At 41.1% G+C, this 21,356-nt stretch overlaps 1 long non-coding RNA gene and 1 pseudogene across 2 annotated transcripts; one reads left to right on the forward strand and one right to left on the reverse strand.

Annotated features, from left to right (window-relative positions):
• Gm30502 lies at positions 8,250-9,886 on the forward strand (annotated as a pseudogene).
• Positions 9,887-12,426: 2,540 nt separating this feature from the next.
• On the reverse strand, positions 12,427-21,077 carry Gm39123. 2 transcript variants are annotated; one of them, XR_870104.3, is made up of 3 exons: positions 20,744-21,077; positions 17,196-17,541; positions 12,427-12,566 (listed from the first exon to the last, which is right to left on the reverse strand). It is a non-coding gene; the product is annotated as a predicted gene, 39123 (long non-coding RNA). The 2 variants fall into 2 exon arrangements; XR_870105.2 differs by lacking the exons at positions 17,196-17,541; positions 20,744-21,077 and adding an exon at positions 14,710-14,773.
• Between the last annotated feature and the right edge of the window lie 279 nt (positions 21,078-21,356).

The following is a 21,356-nucleotide window of genomic DNA, read 5'->3' on the forward strand; positions in this document are numbered from 1 at the left end:
AAACAAACAAACAAACCAAATCATGTGCCATAATTCATGTGGCAGGAACCAGACAAAAAATTATACTTCAACATTGTTTCCTGTATGGACTTCAGTGGGGCTGGGTTTTCCAAAAACCATGAGAGGGCATGAGTGTCCCACCTTTCTGATCACATCTTTTTATAGATAGAGCTATAGAATATGGGGACTCTGATAGGAATAGAAATCAATAGTAGCTGAAGTTTCAGAAATATAACAGTTTAGGGATCACTTTGAGTTACTTTTGTGGGAGTTGAGAAACATTACTGAAGCTCAAAGCACACATTGAACCTTACAAAATAATAGTGGGAGACTCCAACACTCTACTCTCACCAATGGACAGATAATGGAAACAGAAACCAAAGACAGTGAAACTAACAAAAGTGATGAATCAAATGGATTTAACAGTTATCTGTGGAAGATTTCATCCTAAAACAAAAGAATATACCTTCTTCTCAGCACCTCATGGTGCCTTCTCCAAAACTGACCATATAATCAGATATCAAAGAAGCCTTAACAGATACAAGAAGGTTGAATTAATCCCATGAATTCTATCAGACTACCATGGAGTAATGCTTGTTTTCGACGACAAGAGAAATAATAGAAAGCTCACATACATAAGGAAGCTGAACAGCTCTCTACTCACTGATAACTTTGTCATAGAAGAAATAAAGAGCTGGGCAGTGGTGGTACACACCTTTAATCCCAGCACTTGGGAGGCGGAGGCAGGAGGATCTCTGAGTTTGAGACCAGCCTGGCCTACAAAGTGAGTTCCAGGACAGCCAGAGATACAACGAAAAACCCTGTCAAAGAAGAAGAAGAAGAAGAAGAAGAAGAAGAAGAAGAAGAAGAAGAAGAAGAAGAAGAAGAAGAAGAGGAAGAGGAAGAGGAAGAGGAAGAGGAAGAGGAAGAGGAAGAGGAAGAGGAAGAGGAGGAAGAAGAGGAAGAAGAGGAAGAAGAGGAAGAAGAGGAAGAAGAAGAAGAAGAAGAAGAAGAAGAAGAAGAAGAAGAAGAAGAAGAAATAAAGAATTTAAAGACACTTTAGAATTTAACAAAAATGAAGGCACAGCATACCCAAACTTATGAGACATAATGAAAGCAGTGAGAAGTGGAAACTTCATAGCTCTGAGTGCCTTCAAAAAGAAATTGGAGAGATCATACACTAAACTCTAGAACAAAAAGAAGCAAACATACCAAAGAGAAGTAGAGAGCAGGAAACTATCAAACTCAGGGCTGAAATCAACCAAGTAGAAACAAAGACACTTATACAAAAAAATCAACAAAACTAGGAGCTGGTTCTTTGGGCAAATCAACAGGATAGATAAACTCTTAGCCCAACTAAGTAAAGGGCACAGAGATGGAAAGATCTTCCATGTTCATAAATTGGCAGGTTTAACATAGTAACAATGGCCATTTTACCAAAAGCAATCTACAGATTCAATGAATCCCTATCAACATTCTAACTCAATTCTTCACAGAAATAGAAAGAGCAATTCTCAAATTCATCTGGATTAACAAAAAAAAAAAAAAACCAGCATAATGAAAACAGTTCTCTACAAGAGAACTTCTGGGAGAATCACTATTCCTGACCTCAAGTTGTACTACAGAGCAATAGTGATAAAAAAAAAGAACCACATGGTATTAGTACAGAGAAAGATGGGTAGATCAAAGGAATAGAATTTTTCCTATTTTTTTTTTAAAGAAAGAAACATACCTTTAATCAGAGCACTCTGGAGGCAGAAGCTTGGTTTACATAATGAGTTCTAGATGAGATTCATGGGATCTGCTATACAGGGATAGCCTATCAGTAAAAAAAAAAAAATCAATCAATCAATCAATCAATCAATCAATCAATCAAACAAACAATGAAAAGATTACCACCACAACCAAAACTGTACTGAAATTTTACAAAGGTCCAGGATAGAGGTCCAGAACAAGCCATCACATCTCTCTAAACATTTTGCGGAGGCTTCCTCTATAAAATCATATAAAAATATTGCATCATGATTTTCTACCATTTGGTACTGATGCATTTAGATCCTTACCAACTTTCTGAATTATGGCTATTGTGCTTCTTGGAGTAGTGAGGATGTGCATTCAGCTAAAATGTCTTTTTTTCTTTTTGTTTGTTTGTTTTGTTTGTTGTTTTTGTTTTTTTAAAGCAAAATCTATACAAGCTATGTTTGTATCAGACTTCAAAGGAACACATCTCCACAATAGGAATGTGGAAATTTACCAGGATGATATAACAATTTGCTGATGTGCAAATAGCATAACCTCAAAATATATTAATAAAAGATAACACTACAAAAAGAAATTGATAATTTTAGTAATCATATGAGGAGATTATATGACTCTCCTAATGATTGGTAGAACCACTAGTCAAGAAAAATCAATACAAATATAAAAGAATTTGCCAAAACAGCTAACAAATACAGCACTATTGTATCTAACACTTCCAGAATACACTTTTTTCTTTTTCTTTTTTTTAAAAAATATTTTTATTATGTATTTTCCTCAATAACATTTCCAATGCTATCCCAAAAGTCCCCCATACCCTCCCCCCCACTTCCCTACCCACCCATTCCCATTTTTTGGCCCTGGCGTTCCCCTGTACTGGGGCATATAAAGTTTGCAAGTCCAATGGGCCTCTCTTTCCAGTGATGGCCGACTAGGCCTTCTTTTGATACATATGCAGTTAGAGTCAAGAGCTCCGGGGTACTGGTTAGTTCATAATGTTGTTCCACCTATAGGGTTGCAGATCCTTTTAGCTCCTTGGATACTTTCTCTAGTTCCTCCATTGGAGGCCCTGTGATCCATCCAATAGCTGACTGTGAGCATCCACTTATGTGTTTGCTAGGCCCCGGCCTAGTCTCAAGAGACAGCTATATCAGGGTCCTTTCAGCAAACACTTGCTAGTGTATGCAATGGTGTCATAGTTTGGAGGCTAATTATGGGATGGATCCCTGGATATGGCAGTCTCTAGATGGTCCATCCTTTTGTCTCTACTCCAAACTTTGTCTCTGTAACTCCTTCCATGGGTGATTGTTTCCAATTCTAAGAAGGGGCAAAGTGTCCACACTTTGGTCTTTGTTCTTCAGTTTCATGTGTTTTGCAAATTGTATCTTATATCTCAGTATAAGTTTCTGGGCTAATATCCACTTATCAGTGAGTACATATCATTTGAGTTCTTTTGTGATTGTGTTACCTCACTCAGGATGATGCCCTCCAGGTCCAACCATTTGCCTAGGAATTTCATAAATTCATTCTTTTTAATAGCTGAGTAGTACTCCATTGTGTAAATGTACCACAATTTTTGTATCCATTCTTTCTTTTTGTTTTGTTTTCCTTTTTTTAATTGAACTAAATTTTTTTTTAAAAATATACAACTCACTATTCACATTTTTAAAGTCAACAAAATAATTTATAACAGTTAAATGCCTCTTGAATATACATGATATCTTCTGAAGCTAAAAGTAATATGCACTCAACCAGTTTTTAAAATCTATTTGGACCATTAAACTTGAAAGAAGTAGAAAAAAAAAATCTCTTATGAAGTCCTCTGTGAAGGAAATTGTGACAGATTCCTAAGTAGACAGAAACCGTTCAATCTCCAAGGGAGAATATTCAGTGTAACTGTGGCTTCATAAAGGCAACTGGGTAGTGTTCCTTCTGATTCTATTTTCTGGAATAGTTTGAAGAGTATTGGTATTAGGTCTTCTTTGAAGTTCTGACAGGTTTTTTTTGGGGGGGTGTTGGGAGACTTTTAATGACTGCTTGTATATCTTTAGGGGTTATGGGACTGTTTAGATGGTTTATCTGATCCTGATTTAACTTTGGTATTTGGTATCTGTCTAGAAAATTGTCCATTTCATCCAGATTTAACAATTTTGTTGAATATAGGCTTTTGTAGTAGGATCTGATGATTTTCTGAATTTCTCCATTTTTGTTGTTTTATCTCCCTTTACATTTCTGATTTTGTTAATTTGGATACTGTCTCTGTGACCTCTGGTAAGTCTGGCTAAGGATTTATCTATTTTGTTGATTTTCTCAAAGAACTAGCTCCTGGTTTTGTTGATTCTTTGTATAGTTCTTTTTGTTTCTACTTGGTTGATTTCAGCCCTGAGTTTGATTACTTCCTGCTGTCTACTCTTCTTGGGTGTATTTGCTTCTTTTTGTTCTAGAGCTTTCATGTATGCTGTTAAGCTGCTAGAGTATGCTCTCTCCAGTTCCTTTTTGGAGGCACCCAGAGCTATGAATTTTCCTCCAAGCATTTCCTCCTTTCATTGTGTCCCATAAGTTTGGGTATGTTGTGCCTTCATTTTCATTACATTCTAACGTTTTTAATTTCTTCCTTGACCAAGTTATCATTGAGTAGGGCATTGTTGAGCTTCCATGTGTATGTGGACTGTCTGTTGTTTTTGTTACTATTGAAGACCAGCCTTAGTTTGACGTGATCTGATAGGATACATGGGCTTACTCCAATCTCTTGTATCTGTTGAGGCCTGTTTTGTGACCGATTATATGGTCACTTTTTGAGAAGGTACCATGAGATGCTGAGAAGAAGGTATATTCTTTTGTTTTAGGATGAAATATTCTATAGATACCTGTAAAATTCATTTGGTCCATAACTTCTGTTAGTTCCAATGTCTCTGTGGTTAGTTTGTGTTTCCATGATCTGTCCATTGATGAGAGTCGGGTGTTGAGGTCTCCCACTATTATTTTTTGAGTCTTAATGTGTGCTTTGAGCACACATTAAGTTTCTTTTATAAATGTGGGTGCCCTTGCATTTGGAGCATAGATGTTCAGAATTGAGAGTTCTTTTTGGTAGATTTTTCCTTTTAAGTGTTCTTCTTTATCTTTTTTGATAACTTTTGGTTGAAAGTTGATTTTGATATTAGAATGGCTACCCCAGCTTGTTTCTTGGGACCATTTGCTTGGAAAATTGTTTTCCAGCCCTTTACTCTGAGGTAGTGTCTGTCTTTGACACTGAGGTGCATTCCCTGTATGCAGCAAAATGCTGGGTCCTGTTTACTTATCCAGTCTATTAGTCTATGTCTTTTTTTTTGGGGAATTGAGTCCATTGATATGAAGAGATAATAAGGAATAGTGATTGTTGCTTCCTGTTATTTTTATGTTTGTGTGGCTATCTTCTTTTGGGTTTGTTGAAAGATTACTTTCTTGCTTTTTCTTGTGTGTAGATTCCCTCCTTGTGTTGGTGTTTTCCAACTATTATCCCTTGTAGGGCTGGATTTATGGAAAGATATTGTGTAAATTTGTTTTTTGTCATGGAATATCTTGTTCTCCATCTATGGTAATTGAGAATTTTGCTGGGTTTAGTAGCCTGGGCTAGCTTTTGTGCTCTCTTAGGGTCTGTATAACATCTGCCCAGGATCTTCTGACTTTCATAGTCTCTGGTGAGAAGTGTGTTGTAATTCTGATAGGTCTGCCTCTATGTTACTTGACTTTTCCCCTTACTGTTTTTAATATTCTTTCTTTGTTTTGTGCACTTGGTGTATGTGACAGGAGGGCTTTCTTTTCTGGTCCAATCTCTGTAGTTCTATAGGCTTCTTGTATGTTTATGGGCATCTCTTTCTTTAGGTTAGGGAAGTTTTCTTCTATAATTCTGTTGAAGATATTTACTGGCCCTTTAAGTTGGGAATCTTCACTCTCTTCTGTAAAATTATCCTTAGATTTGGTCTTCTCATTGTATCCTGGACTTCCTGGATGCTTTGGGTAAGGAGCTTTTTGCATTTTCTTTGACTATTGTGCCAATGTTTTCTTTGGTATCTTCTGCACGTGAGATTCTCTCTTCTATCTCTTGCATTGTGTTGGTGATGCTTGCATCTATGACTCCTGATCTCTCTCCTAGGTTTTCTGTCTCCAGGGTTGTCTCCCTTTGTGATTTCTTTATTGTTTCTACTTCCATTTTCAAATCCTGAATGGTTTTGTTCAATTCAACTGTTTGGTTGTGTTTTCCTGTAATTCTTTAAGGGGTTTTTGTGTTTGCTCTTTAAGGGCTTCTTCCTGTTTACCTGTGTTCTCCTGCATTTCTTTCTTTAAGATTTACTTATTTTATGTATATGAGTACACTGTAGCTGTACAGATGGTTGTGAGCTTTCATGTGGTTTTTGGGAATTGAATTTTACGACCTTTGCTTGCTCTGGTCAACCCTGCTTGCTCCGGTTGGCCCTGCTCACTCAGTCCCTGCTTGATCCAGCCCAAAGATTCATTAATTATTATAAATAAGTACACTGTAGCTGTCTTCAGATGCACCAGAAAAGGGCATCAGATCTCATTACGGATGGTTGTGAGCCACCATGTAGTTGCTGGGATTTGAACTCAGGACCTTCGAAAGAGCGGTCAGTGCTCTTACCCACTGAGCCATCTCACCATCCCTCTCCTGTAATTCTTTAAGGGAGTTATTTATGTCCTTAAAGTCCTCTATCATCATCACGAGATGTGATTTTTAAATCAGAGTCTTGCTTTTCTGGTATGTTGGGGTATCCAGGGCTTGCTGAGTAGGGAGAACTGGGTTCTGATGATGCCAAGTAGCCTTGGTTTCTGATGCTTATGTTTTTGCCCTTGCCTCTTGCCATCTGCTTATCCTTGGTGTTAGCTGGTCTTGCTGTCTCTGACTGTGGCTTGGGCCTCCTGCAAGCCTGTGTGTCAGTGCTCCTGGGAGACCAGTTCTCTCTGGGAGAAATTTGGGTATGGAAAACTGTAGCACAGTGTCAGCTCTGGGGTTTAGATGGAACCAGAAGGATCCTGTCCTAGGCTGTTCCTTGGTTCCTTTGTCCTGGTAGCTCTGGGTGGGTCCGTCTTGGACCAGGAATTTGAAGAGAAGTGGTGGTCTGTGCACACAAGTGTGTCAGCACTCCTTGGAGACCAGCTCTCTTCTGGCAATATTTGGGTATTGAGGGCTGTGGCACAGGATCAGCTCCCTGTGCAGATTGGAAACCAGAAAGATCCTCCGATGGAATAGAATTGAAGACCCAGAATTAAATCCACACATCTATGGTCACCTGATCTTTGACAAAGAAGCCAAAACCTTCCAGTGGACAAAAGCATTTTCAACAAATGGTGCTGGCTCAAATGTTGATCGGCATGTAGAAGAATGCAAATTGATCCATTCTTATCTCCTTGTACAAAGCTCAAGTGTAAGTGGATCAAGAACCTCCACATAAAACCAGATTGACTCTGATAGAAGAGAAAGTGAGAAAGAGCCTCAAACACATTGGCACAGGGGAAAATTTCCTGAACAGAACAGCAATGGCCCAGACTCTAAGATCAACTATAGACAAATGGGATCTCATAAAATAGAAAAGTTTCTGTAAAGCAAAGGACACTGTCATCAGGACAAAATGACAACCTACAGATTGGGAAAAGATCTTTACCAAGCCTAAATCTGATAGAAGGCTAATATCCAAAATATAGGAAGAAGTTAGACTTCCGAGAACCAAATAATCCTATTAAAAAGTGGGCTACAAAGGCATACTAAGAATTCTCAACTGAGGAATCTTGAATATCTGAGAAGCACCTAAAGACATGTTTGACATCCTTAGTAATCAAGGAAATGCAAATCAGAAAGGCCCTGTGATTCCATTTCACACCAATCAGAATGCTTAAAATCAAAAACTCCGGTGACAGCAGATGCTGTTGAGGATGTGGAGAAAGAGGAACACCCCTCCATTGTTGGAGGGATTGCAAGCTGGGAAAACCACTTTGGAAAACAATCTGGCAGTTCCTCAGAAAATTGGAACTAGCTCTACCTGAAGGATCAGCTATATCACTCCTGGGCATATACCCAAAATGCTCCAGCATGTAACAAGGACACATGCTCCACTATGTACATAGCAGCCTTGTTTATAATAGCCAGAAGCTGGAAACAACCCAGATGCCACTTAATGGAAGAATGGATACAGAAAAAGTGGTACATTTACACAATGGAATACTACTCATCTATTAAAAGCCATGACCTCATGAAATTCGCAGGCAAATGGATGGAACTAATCATCCTGAGTGAGGTAATCCAGAAACAAAAGAATACACATGGTATGTACTGATTGATAAGTGGATATTAGCCTCAGACCTCAGAATACTCAAGAAACAGCCCACAAACCATAATGAAGCTTAAAAGAAACAAGACCAAAGTGTGGATGCTTCAATACTACTTAGCAGAGGTAGAAAGAGGGTGGGACCTGGGAGGGAGAGGTGGGGGGAAAGGGTGCAGAATCTGGCATGTGAAAGGACAGGAGAGGCGCAGTGGGTGCACACGCGGGCGCCGGCATCGGCGCGGCTCAGCTCAGGGTCGCCATAGCGGAGGTGCAGCAACTCCGAGTGCAGGAGGCTGTGGACGCCATGGTGAAAAGTGTGGAGAGAGAGAACATCCGGAAGATGCAGGGCCTCATGTTCCGGTGCAGCGCCAACTGCTGTGAAGACACCCAAGCATCTATGCAGCAGGTGCACCAATGCATCGAGAGCTGCCATGCGCCTCTGGCTCAAGCCCAGGCTCTGGTCACCAGCGAGCTGGAAAGGTTCCAGGACCGCCTGGCCCGCTGCACCATGCATTGCAATGACAAAGCCAAAGACTCAATGGATGCAGGAACTATGGAGCTTCAGGTGAAGCGACAGCTAGACAGATGTGTGGCCAAGTGTGTGGATGACCATATGCACCTCATCCCAACAATGACCAAGAAGATGAAGGAGTCTCTGTCATCCATCGGGAAATAAAATTGTTTGCCAGTGACCATCGGGACTGTGAGCAGGCTCTTTAAAAGGAAGAATGGAATTTAATATGTTAAGCAATGTATACGAATGAGGAAAACTTAGACACAGCAAGTTCCAGGCAAATGCTGCTCACTGCTGGACACTAGTTCCTTTACATCTGGATCTTAGATGGCGAAGAAGGAAGAAGCTGGTGCTAAGATTTGGATCCAGAGCGCTCAGAGGAGAGGTCTAGATCCTAAATATTCATATGCAAGTGTCTGTACTGTAGTAGAGATCAACCTTGTACCAAGAGCTGAGCTTCTTACTACAAACATCCAGGCTGGCAGCTCTCTTCAACCTGCTGGTAAAATCTGAGGAGAGGTGCATCTCCTCTGAGAAGCTTGACAAATCCTGTTGACCAGAAGTATCACCACACCACCTTGCATATGCTGGGAAACAAAACCCAGGCTAGGAATTCAGAGGAAAGGATTTCCTTTTCAAATTATATTTTGCTGAGTTTTGTCTTATATTCAGGGCACACTGGATCTAAGATACAGGAGGCAGAGTGGTTTGAGTCACTTCTAAAGGTTCCTGGTATTATGTACCGTCAAGATGGGAATGCCCATTTCTTCAAATCTGTTACTCTAGAAGCCCCTGAAGAAGCCGGACAGTGTCACACAGTGAATATGGGAAACAGCCTTCTTCACTGACTTGTGCAGCAAAGTGACACATCCTTATGAAAAGCAAGGGGGTTGGCTGTCACTCACATTCCAGTCGCTGAGAATAAAAAGCAACTAGGAATTGTTGAGAAGTGTGAACCCAGTATTAATCAGCTCTGAATCTACAGAGCCTTATAGCAACAAGAAAGCCAGAAACTGAGCAACTTGGGCCACAGATGGCTAGGACCACTGTAAACAAGAGAGGCACACACTTTCTTGCCAAATGCCATTTTTGCCTGGGTGTTTTTTATTTTTATTTTTTATTTTCTTTGCAGTGCAGTGTTGCTGGTCCAACATAGCACCTTATCTTTTGGATAAGTACTATGTTGTATTTATACCAATTAATTACTTGAAACAGTGATACACCTGTCTTTTTGCTGTGTCAAGCCTGCAATATATTTTCCAGGTGGTTTGGTTTTTAAATAAAGTTTCATTGTCTCAAAAAAAAAAGAAAAAAAAAGAAAAAAAAAGAGAAAGGACAGGAGAAAAGTACAGAGGGTCAGGAAATTGAGTACAAATATTTAGTAGTGGGGGATGGAGAACTGGGGTTGCCACTAGAAAGTCCCAGATGCAAGGGAAGTGAGAGGCTCCCAGGACCCAAAGGGGATGACTTTAATACCCAACAAAGGGGAAATAGAACCTGTAGAGACCACCTCCAGTAGATGGACATGGCCCCCAGTTGAGCGATGGGGCCACCCACCTATCTCAAAATTTTTAATCCTTAATTGCTCCTGTCCAAAGGAAAGACAGGGACAAAAAAAAAAAAAAATGGAACAGAGACTGAAGGAAAGGCCATCTAGGGCCAACCTAGAGATCCATCCCATCTGCAGATGCCAAGAAGCACTTGCTGACAGGAGCCTGGTGTGGCTCTCCCCTAAGATGTTCTTGCAGCACCTAATACAAATACTTTTAGCCAGCCATCTGACTGAGCCTGGGAACCCCAACAGAAGAGCAAGAGGAAGGACTAAAGGAGCTGAAGGGAATTGTAACCCCATAGTAAGAACAATATCAACTAATCAACCTGACCCCCCAGAACTCCCAGGGACTAAACCACCAACAAAAGAGTATACCTGGAAGGATCTATGGCTCTAGCTGCATATCCAGTAGCAGAGAATGGTGTTATCTGACATCTGTAGGAGTTGAGGCCCTTGGTCCTGTGGCGGCTTCATGCCCCAACAAAGGGGGATGCTAGGGTGCTGAGGCAGGAGTTTGTGGATGGGTGAGGGAACACCGTTATAGATGCAAATGGGAGGGGGAATGGGATGGGGGGGGTTGTGCAGTGGAAAACTGGAAGAGGTGTATCATTTGAAATGTAAACAAAATGATTAATAAAAGAAAAGAAACAAACATGCAAATGCAAAACCTTCCAAGGAGAGAGAGAGAGAGAGAGAGAGAGAGAGAGAGAGAGAGAGAGAGAATTTGAATTTGAACTAAATGTACAACAATAAAGTATCAGTAAAAGAAATTAAAAGCATACCAAAACAAAACAAAACAAAACAAAAAAACAAACAAAAAACCTTCCTGGGGTTAAAGAAAGAGTGAAACTGGGTGTGGCCATACATGCCTTTAATCCTGTAAAACTCAGGAAGGAAACAGAGGTAAGAGGAAAGCTGTGAATTGGAGGCAGGTCTGATCTAGATAGTGATTTCAAGGGCTATGTAGAAAGTCTACTGTCCCAACTAAATAAATGAATAGGAAAAAAAAACAAATAAATATAATTATTAACTTGGAATAAAAGTAACAAAGAAAGAAGGGAAGGCAGTGATGGTACCTGGTTTATGGGGGAGGGGAGACCCTTGGTCTAGAATGTCCCAAGCTCTGGGCTCCATACCCTCTGTACTGTATAAAGTTGGTTACCCCAGCACTCAGAAGACAGAAATTATTGCCTGAGCTTTTGTCCCCGCTGGCAAGAACACACTCAGGACAACCGGAATCTTCTGCAGCAAAGCTTTTATTGCTTACTTATCAGGAGGGAAGACCCCGAACTGGGAAAATGGCGCTGCTTATATAGCCCGCAGTGTGACGTTTCAGCACCTGATGTGGCATGACAGCTCCTGATTCGTTGCTCGCCCATCACCCCATTACTACGCCCCGAGATGGGCAGTGACTAGGTGTGAATTCACTCTTGCACTTGTGCATAAGGCTTGTTTACTAGTTAGGGGCAGTGGAAGACAGCGCCATCTTATAATGGCGATTGCTCACAGCACGGCTCTCCACAGGAAATAGGCAAATAAAGTGGAGGTGGGGTTGGGGTGGTGTGGGAGAGAAACTACTGTGCTTCTTTCCAAAGTCGGCCCTTTTCGTCTTTTTGAGAAAACTCCATGCTTATGATGTGTCTTTTTGTTTATTCCATTTTCCCTTCTCTTTTAAATTTGATTGAATTTTATCTGCTAGCCAGCTGGCCCTATGGATTGTTTCACAACCGTTACCCTCAGGAATCCAGACCCATGATCTCACTGAGGCTTTCAGGACTTCTTCCTGAGTGTTGTGTGAGTGAGTCTATCAAAAATTATTTTAACACTATTATACCTGTTACCCTCCTTCTCCTCCTCTTTTCCCTTCTCCTCCTCCATCTCTTCAACCTTTACCTTTTATTTTGAGGCAAAACAGGGAGGGTGAGAAAAGAGAGGGAGAGAGGCTTGACTTGACTCTTTAGCATCCTTCCCACTGTGGCTACATGCTTTATTTTTAACCACCTCCCAAGGATACGCCTTTCCCTGTAATCCACAACCCCGTCTGGAACATTATTGATTCATTGACCGGAGAACTCTCTTTATTTTGACCGCCATCTTGAGAGCTGATCTAGCATGCATAGACCTCAGGTGTGTTCCTTCCTCCTGTGCTGAACTCGGTACGGCATAAACACCAGAATGCGGGAGCGGGGAATAAGCACGTGGGGTGGTGGTCGAGTTGGGATGGTGAGGGAGAGAAGCTAATTTCATGCTGCTTTCCCAAAGTTGGCCATTTTCAGCGTTCTGAGGAAACTTCATACTTCAGTTTTTAATCTGATTCATGATAATGATGATGATGTAGGCTGTCGTGGAAAAACTCTCAGAGATCACAGCTGGCCTGTTCTACATGGCCAGTTCAAGGGCAGGTTGGTAGAGCGATTGATCCTGTCTTGAAAAAGAGAGAGACAGAGACAGATGAGAGAGAATGGGGTGGGGAACAAATAAATAGAAATGTAAAAAATCTACTTGGAACCAACCAACACACACACACACACACACACACACACACACACACACACACACAAAAGCAGGGCATAATTTTCTGACCAAAGTGAGAACCTTTAAAGCAAATCACTATGAAAATAGATATTCCTGGAAATAAAATACAAATGGGAATTTTAACCACACACACACACACACACACACACACACACACACACACACACACACACTCAAGCAGGGCATAATTTTCTGACCAAAGTGAGAACCTTTTAAAGCAAATCACTATGAAAATAGATATTCCTGGAAATAAAATACAAATGGGAATTTTAACCATTCCACCACTCTTTTAATTTGCTCTAACTCTGTATTTAGTCTTCGAAAAGGGAGCGGGTGTGGGTGAGTGAGGGCGGGCAGGAGGGTGGCCAACAGGCTGTGGCAGCGAGCACCAGAAAACAACAACAAACTCCAAGCAGTGGAGTGTTTTAAAAATGAGACCTAAGCCAGGAGGTGGTGGCGCATGCCGATGGAAGAGGAGCATGGCAGCGACTTCAGTTCCACACTGTTTAGGTCTCATTTTTTCTTTTTTTCTCTTTTTCTCTTTTCTCTTTTTTCTCTTTTCTCTTTTCTCTTTTCTCTTTTTTCTCTTTTCTCTTCTCTCTTCTCTCTTCTCTCTTCTTCTCTCTTCTCTTCTCTTCTCTTCTCTTCTCTTCTCTTCTCTTCTCTTCTCTTCTCTTCTCTTCTCTTCTCTTCTCTTCTCTTCTTCTCTTCTCCTCTCTTCCCCTCCCCTCTCCTCCCCCCTCCCCTTCCCCTCTCCTCTCTCCTCCTTCCTCTCCCCTCCCCTCCCTCTCCTCCCCTCCCCCTCCTCTCCCCTCTCCCTCTCCCTCTCCTCCCCTCTCCCTCCCCTCCCCTCCCCTCCCCTCCCCTCTTCTTTCTTTCTTTCTTTTTTTTCAAGACAGGGTTTCTCTGTATAGTCCTGGTTGTCCTGGAACTCACTTTGTAGACCAGGCAGGCCTCGAAATCAGAAATTCACTCTGGTTGTAGCCATGAGATATTATAAAATGGAGGACAAAGTCATTTTAAAGGAGAAGTTTAAACAGATGAAAGTTTAGAGCAGAGATGGTTCATCTCTGTACATATTGAAGTCATCAGTTATTAGGGCTGGCGGGAAGGTTTAGTGGGTCAAGAATTTGCTACTGAACTGTGAACAACTGAATTCAGATCTGTAACAACCACATAAATGCAGCCTGTAATCCCAGCTCTCATGAAGTAGAAACAGGATTTTCAGAGAAGCTGAACAGTCAAGTTTCTAAATAAGTGAACTCCAGGACTGGAGACAGTGACTCAAGAAGTCATTTTGATGACATCAAGTCAGAAGTATGAATATCATCCAACGTGCTAAATTCTAATAGTGATTATCGTACTAACTGGGTTCATAAACACCTTCTGTTCCTAGCAATAATGGCTCAATAATTTTTTAAATATTATCCATGAGCCAAAATAAATATCTAACTCTGTTATTACAACTAAATAAGGCCATGTAACAAGTATTTATAAATTATCAGGTTGGTAACTCAACAGGCAAAAAAATAATATACTCAGCCGGGTGTGGTGGTGCACGCCTTTAATCCCAGCACTTGGGAGGCAGAGGCAGGCAGATTTCTGAGTTCGAGGCCAGCCTGGTCTACAGAGTGAGTTCCAGGACAGCCAGGACTACACAGAGAAACTCGGTCTCAGGAAAAAAAAAAACCCAAAAAACAAACAAACAAACAAAAAACAAACAACAAAAAAAAAGAAAAAAAGAAAAAGAAAAGAAAAGAAAGATAGAGAAGAGCAAAGGAAAGATAACAGTCCCTGAGTATGAGCTCTCTATTTAGTTTCCTCCCTGCACAAAACTATAATTATTTTTTTTAATTATCCCTAAAAAACACAGCATACCTATCATTCATAAAATGACCAAAACTATCCACCCCAACTTCAGGAACTGGGACAGTGGTCTTCTTAGGATTGATTCCTGATGACTTGGGTTAAAGAATTCATTCTGGGGACCCAAAGGGACATTGGGAAAATGGCTAAGTCAAAATAAAGCTCACTGTCTTTATTTGCTGTCCACTTTTCATGTGTTTATAAAGTCCAGGGCTTTACTGAAGTCCCGAATGGAACTATTTGAAAGGCCAGATGAACTGATGTCATCAGGGATTAGCAGCCCTTTCTGAAGCAAGTCTCTGGAAACAGCCTCAGCTGAGGTAGAATCAAGCAGGAAGCTGGAACAGCAGGTCACCTCAGCATTCCTGAAGGGGAGTCTTTTCAGGGCTGCCCTCTTGTTGTTTTAGTCTGTAATATATAAACCTTACAACCAATATTTAGTTCTATAAAGATATTTGTATGGAATGTGCAAGGTGCACAGATCAGTTAAGGATGAATTTTTGCTTCTTGTTGAGCAGGTAAAAGACAACTGTCTTTTTGATGAGTTAACTTGATCAGCAACCAAATGATAATACATCTTCATTCATGCCATACGGAAAAAGGGCAGAGATGAATTTTGAGGGTTCTGTAGACTATGTACAGCTGAGTCCTGGCTAGAGACAGCACATTATTCTTAAAGACATGTTAATAGAAGTTAATACTCATAAAAGTTAATAGAAGAATAACAGAGAGAAAAAAAGACACGATGAAATTTGAAGCACCCTGTACAGATGCTGTCAAGATGATGAAGGACCATTGAAGCAGAGTTAAAAGGATGAACTGTTAAAGTAATAGAAAACAGGAAACAACAACAACAACAACAACAACAACAACAACACAGTTGTAGAAAAGGAGGCAATGTTTCAAGGATGAAAGACCAACAGTCACATACTACAGTTAACTCAAAGTAGGGACTGGAAATGGCCAAAGCACTTGACAATATGTGGTTACTAATTGGATAGATCCTGTAGAGAAGCATGAAAAATTCTGGATTGAAACTATAGAAAATGAGAAACAAAGAAGTAAACTCAGGTGATTATATTAAGGCCTCTTTAGGCAGGTCCCATTCCCAAAAGCAGTTAGACAACACAAAACTAACTCAATGGTATTTTGGACACTTTTTGGTCTCATTTTGATTTGTTTGGGCAACATTGTCTTATTGGTGTTTTGCTTGTTTATTTTTACTTCCATTTGTGAGTATGTGTGTGTGTGTTTCTTGGTTTATTTACATGTCCATTTAAAGAGAACGAAAGAACATAAAGGTGAGTGAGTAGGGATGTCGAGAGGATCTGGGAGGAATTGACAGAGAGAAAAAATGGTCAAAATATATAATGCTTGAAAAGAAATTTTAAATAATAAAAAATAAGTAAAGCCAGGCAAGAAGTAACAGTGTAAATATCTAGCCGTTAAGGCTGATAGGACTAGACACACTTCGAAGATAGCTTTAAAACAGAGCCAGTAAGGTTTGCTAATGGGCCATTTGTAGTGTTTTAGATGGATAAAGGATTACATTCTTATTGCAAAAACAACCAGAAAAAGGGAGCTGCTGCACATAGAGATGGGGCAGAGAGAACAGAACACAAATCCAGCTGGTTCCTGTGTCTAGTCTCATCCTGTATTCAGTGAGACTCTGTGTCCAGTTCTTTTCTCCTGCAGATCCCATGTTTTTCTCTTAAAAAAAAGAATAGACAGACAGATAGATATAGTATATAGACATATAGATAGATGACAGACAGACAGACATAGTATATAGACATATAGATGATAGATGATAATAGATGATAGATGACAGATAGATATAGTATACAGACATTTAGATAAACAATGATGATGATAAATAGATAGATAGATGATAGATAGATAGAATTGATTCTTTTATAATTTCACATTATGCATCCCAATCACAATCATTTCCCAGTCCTTCCATGTCTGTCTCCTCTGTGATGCTCTCCTCTCAACAAAAATGTCGACTTTGTGCTATCCAAACACTCTCTGGAGCATAGGCAGACTCTCAGTGGAATAGAACCCCTGAATACCCCTGGAATAGAACTGAGTCATTCCCCTTCCTCTCCTCTTCCAGAAGCCATCAATTTGTGCAAAGCCAACCTCAGCATTCTTATCATACTTTCTTTTTTTTTTTGTTTTTTGTTTTTCCAGACAGGGTTTCTCTGTGTAGCCCTGGCTGTCCTGGAACTCACTCTGTAGACCAGGCTGGCCTCAAACTCAGAAATCCTCTTGCCTCTGCCTCCCAAGTGCTGGAATTAAAGGCATGCGCCACCACGTCCGGCTCTTACCATACTTTCTAAGAGTTCTCTTTGATGGCTTCCTGTTTAGGCTGTTATCCATTCCTGGGAAAGTGGTTGGGATGGAGAAAGAGGTATCACAGAAGCAATTTATGTCCCTCCCTCTCAACAGTACATCATCAATCATCACTATCACTGCAAAAGTAGCTTCCTTTCTCTTTACAGATAGTGGGAAAACAGGTCACGAGCTTCTACATGTTTTCTGGCATAGATCCCAGCTGCTGTAGAACCATAGAACCAGACAAGACCCTTGGAGGCAGCCTGGACTATGCACATCAACTTGGCCTCAAGTGGCATTGCAAAGCACTTACATCAATATGGCCCCCAGAATCAGCACAGCCCACCAATTTCAGCGTGGTTTCAGACTGCAGTCAGACCATGGACATCCACATATCCATGGCTTCAAGTAGAAACACTGCCCACAAAATCAACTTGGCCTGAGGCCACAGCACAGACTGTGGACATCTTCACAGCCCCAACTGTGGAAGAACCAGACCTGACTGTCAGCAGCAACAGGCCCAAGACATCGCCCTTAGAGCAGTGCAGGACAACCAGATCAGTATGGCCCCCAGTGGTAGCTGGACCTTCATACATCAACATGGCTTCAGGTGGCAGCACAGGCCATTCACATCTGCATTTCAAGAGTTATAACAGAACCTGGAAGAAAGAATTTATATAAGCTATTTTTGGGTGCATTACTACTTCCTACAGGAGCAGAAAAGCTAGTATATGTTACTAATTGTTGAATGGACAGTACAGCAACCACTTTCCTTCACATAACACTAATTTTCTGGACTACCAGCCCCCACTCAACTTCACTTGAATATGCAGATAAAAGACACATACACAATTATTCCTCTTCAACTTGCCTTTGAACACTATTCCTGGGTTCTACTACCTCTTGCCTGGAAAATGTGCCCTTACCATTGCTCTTAGCTCTGCTTCTTGAATCTGTCCTAAACTTCAGTAGCTAGTCCCATCTACTCCCTGACCTCCGGCCTATAGTAGTGGCCACAGGCCCCAGGTCCTCTCAAAACATCACATGCCTACTGGGTTCTTCACCTGTGGGGAGCCGCCCTCACATTCACCGTTGCAAGATGGCGCTGACATCCTGTGTTCTAAGTGGTAAACAAATAATCTGCGCATGTGCCAAGGGTAGTTCTCCATCCCATGTGCTCTGCCTTCCCCGTGACAACAACTCGGCCGATGGGCTGCAGCCAATCAGGGAGTGACACGTCCTAGGCGGAGGATAATTCTCCTTAAAAAGGGACGGGGTTTCACCATTCTCTCTCTTGCACTCTTGCACTCTAGTGCTCTTGCGCTCTGGCTCCTAAAGATGTAAGCAATAGAGCTCTTGCTCTCTTGCTCTCTGGCTCCTGAAGATATAAGCAATAAAGCTTTTGCCGCAGAAGATTCCAGTTTGTTGTGTTCTTCCTGGCCAGTCGCAAGAACGCGGGTAAGATTCACCCTCAAAAGCATGGCAAAACTCCTTCTCCATCCTTCTGTCTCCCTGCCTGCCTCCAGGAACCTGGAATTCTCACCTGTACTTTCCATTCAATTGGCCCATGGCTTTCTTTACCGACAAATCACAAACCAATTGGAGAACAGGAACTTGGCATCAAAAGCCCCCTACACCTCACCTTTTCTGTCAAAAAAAAAAAAAAAACCCAAACCATAACAATCATGTAAATTACACAGTCTGATATACAAATAACATCCAGTCCATCATATTTGTTAATCAGATAAAGTACTTTACCATCATTTGTAACTGAAGGTATTATGATCCTATCCCTAGATTATGATTAGATTTTAGCCTGTAATACCATCTGAAAACCATGTCCTCCACTCTATAACCTCTCTCTCAATGATAAACAACTTGAATTTGATCATGAGACTAAAAGTACTCTTTAACCCAGTCAGAAATCTGAAAATGACTTAAACCTTACCTGCATATATAGGAAGCAACAAAACTACTTAAATAGCTACTAAAACTTAAACAACTGTAGAGACAGCTGACTACCTGGACAGCCCCCGATTCCTCAAAACGCTGGAGCATCAGTCTTCAGCCTTCTGGCCCAGGATCATCTGATAGACCTTTGCAAAGCAGAATTATTAAGGACTGCTTACCCTGACTTGGTAGAGCCCACAGTCTACTATTCTGCATAATGTATCCTTTCCCTGGACAGCATCCTGTCTGAAGATGAAACAGGCAATTTCTACCCAGTGGCCACCCTGCCATGATAAGCAACCTCGACTGGAGGTAAAGATGCCCAATATCTTCTTTGAATCAAGAAAGGCATGCTGTCAGGAGCAACTATCTCTCATTGTCAAATGATTAAATGATATTAAATGTCACATTCTGTGGGTTTCTGATGTTTTTGAAATATACACACACACATACATACATATGTATGTATACCTATGGTAATCTGAACTGTTAAACCTTGTCTACTCTTAGCTATTTCTAATTGAAATATATCAGAAAACACCCTTTTATAAGTAATCAGAATCTAACATAAACATGAGGTTGTTTTCTGACCCTTAACTTGTATTGATGAATCATCTAAAATCAGTTTGTAATTGAAGTTATTAGAAGGACTGGGTCTTCAACATACTGGCAGGTGGGAAAGAAAAAAGTGAATTCATGAGGCAGAGGGTCCAGTGTCCAGTGCCTCCTAATTTACTGTGTGATACACATCTGATCTTTCTGATCTTTCATTTACAAAGTAAACAAAAGATCACTGGGCACTGGCAGTTCTCAAAGGTAGGCTCCCTGGAGAGTGGCCACTACTCACTCCACATGCAGCAGTACTGGAATGAGGCAGGCTTACCTTCTGTTCCGTGGTTAACACCCTACACACATAAACAGTGAATTCCTATTCTTGGATCTGTATACTGATTCTATTTCAGTCTTGCATGTGTTTGCTTTCGATGGGGTCTCGCATAACTGAGGCTGGCCTTGGATTTATTATGCAGCTGAGGATGGCGTGAACTTCTGACCTCCTGATTCTAACTTCCAAAGATACAGAACCAGCATACCAAATTTTTGCAATTCAAGAGTTTAAACTTGTTAGGTAAACACTCAACTACAGAACTATGCATTCAGAGCCTCACAGGTGACAGGAAAATGGAGATACCTAAAATGATGGATTTGATTCTTTAGTCTTGGAGTTGGCAGCAGTCATCATCATCATGTGATAAAGTGAAGTACAACATCAGGAGAAAATAAGTTCTAACCAGCAACAACAGACTACTGGTATCCCTCAACACATGTGGCAAAACATCTAAGTAGCAGCCTAGGCTTGGAACTGGACAGGCTGTCTATTGTAGTAGCTCTGTACCAAAACTTGACATATACATTCAGAGTCAATGTACTATGAGAGACATTAACTAAAAGTTTTAACAGTCCTTCCATATCCCAAGGAGTGTGTGTGTGCACTCGTGCGTGTGTGCACCCACATCCAAACATTCATGTATTCAGCAGTGTGTAAATTGGTACAAAATCATATTTTTAAACACAGTTATATTTTATACAAAATTACAGAGCCACTTTAATGCTTTGAGTATTTGTTATAGTCAATTTGTGTTTACGTAAGTTTTACTATTCATGTCCTTGGATAAATAGATCATTGTTGGGACTCTACAAAGTTGTAGACTAATGAAATCTAGCCTCTTTGAACTGTTGGGGCACACAGCATCAAATGGGAGACTGGAGCAGCAAACACGGCTTTTCAAGAAATGCCCATGTAGCTCTGGCCAGCTCTCTGCTTTCCTCTGTCTGGCCTGAGTTCCGGTGGCACTCAGCCTCACACTAGGCTCCTGTTTTATTTAGGGCCATCCGTCCATTTTCATTACTTACTTGGCCTCTGAGAGCATTTTCATTGGGATGTTTGAGATGCCAGAACTGTGGCATGTCTAACACGGAAAGCTGCACGCACAGTGGAGCCAATCGGAGAGAGAGGCTACACGTGCTGCAGGCCGCAGAGCTGGAGAGGCAGGGCTATAGATGAGGTCTCCAGAGGCTCCAGATAGTAGACATGTTGGTGCAGGGATTGGTGATTTCTCAGCCTGGGTTCAGATCTTATCTTGGTTGGGGCTTTCCTTGCTGCCTTGAATGTGGGTAGCAACATTCCATGAGCTAACAGAATGAAAGTAAAACAACATTACTGAAGTACTACCTGCCCCATCCCTTCCTCTGCATCCATAGTTACAAGCTCCTCCCACTACACACCTTTCTTGCCATAATAAATTCTACTTGAACTACGAGCCTTGAGTCGATTCCATCAGGAATTTGTTATAACAACAAGTAACTAGTGCATTAAAGTGAACTGTACCAAACTGCACTGCATTGAACTCAATTGAAATGCACCCCCAAACTGCCCTCCCCTCCTGACTCACCCTATGTTGCTCTTAAGTAGCCTCTATTTCCTGCCTATTCTCATGAGGGTTGGAAGTATCCTATCTCTGATTCA

Source organism: Mus musculus, chromosome 8 (assembly GCF_000001635.26).
Source record: "Mus musculus strain C57BL/6J chromosome 8, GRCm38.p6 C57BL/6J".
Lineage (NCBI taxonomy): Eukaryota > Metazoa > Chordata > Mammalia > Rodentia > Muridae > Mus > Mus musculus.